Below are 690 nucleotides of genomic sequence, written 5' to 3'. Positions count from 1 at the left end.
TAATATATATATTAAATACAAAATACATATTAAAAATAAAAATATAATATATAATATATATTTATATACAAATATATAATAAATATTTTGTTGATTGATTTTTTATATGGATATAATATTTTTTAAATTATTGAAAAAATAATTAAAAAAACATAAATTAAGACACCAATAAAAAGCCATGCATGAGCCAATAAGCTTACCCATATCTCGAAATAACCATATATTAAGTGCAACACTACACACACTTTTGGGTGATTGAAATCCAAGTGGAAAAGGGCAAATGAGCTAAGAGACAAAAATAATGTTGGCGGGTAATACACAACTTGATGATGACGATGATAAGGCTTATTAATTAACTAATTGAAGGACAAGTTTCAATTCATAGGTTTCTTATCTTCTAGTAGACAAGTAGTCCCATCTCACTCGGTGATTATCCTAACCTATTGTTATGAAATCACACCATGCAATTTCTCCAATTATTTGATTGATGCATCTCAATTGCCTAAACCAATCTTTTCTATAAATATATAAAGGATAAAGAATTAAATTCGTTTCTTATATTTTTGACGTAATTTTGTTTTAATTTTTATGGTTTAAAAATATTTTATTTAAATTTAAAAAATATTTAATTTTAATATAATTTTATTGTGAAATTAAAATTAAATAATTAACAAAATATTTTAAATAATA

Source organism: Arachis duranensis, chromosome 9 (assembly GCF_000817695.3).
Source record: "Arachis duranensis cultivar V14167 chromosome 9, aradu.V14167.gnm2.J7QH, whole genome shotgun sequence".
Taxonomy (NCBI): Eukaryota; Viridiplantae; Streptophyta; class Magnoliopsida; order Fabales; family Fabaceae; genus Arachis; species Arachis duranensis.
The sequence above is the reverse complement of the archived record's forward strand: the minus strand, read 5'-3'. Positions refer to the sequence as shown.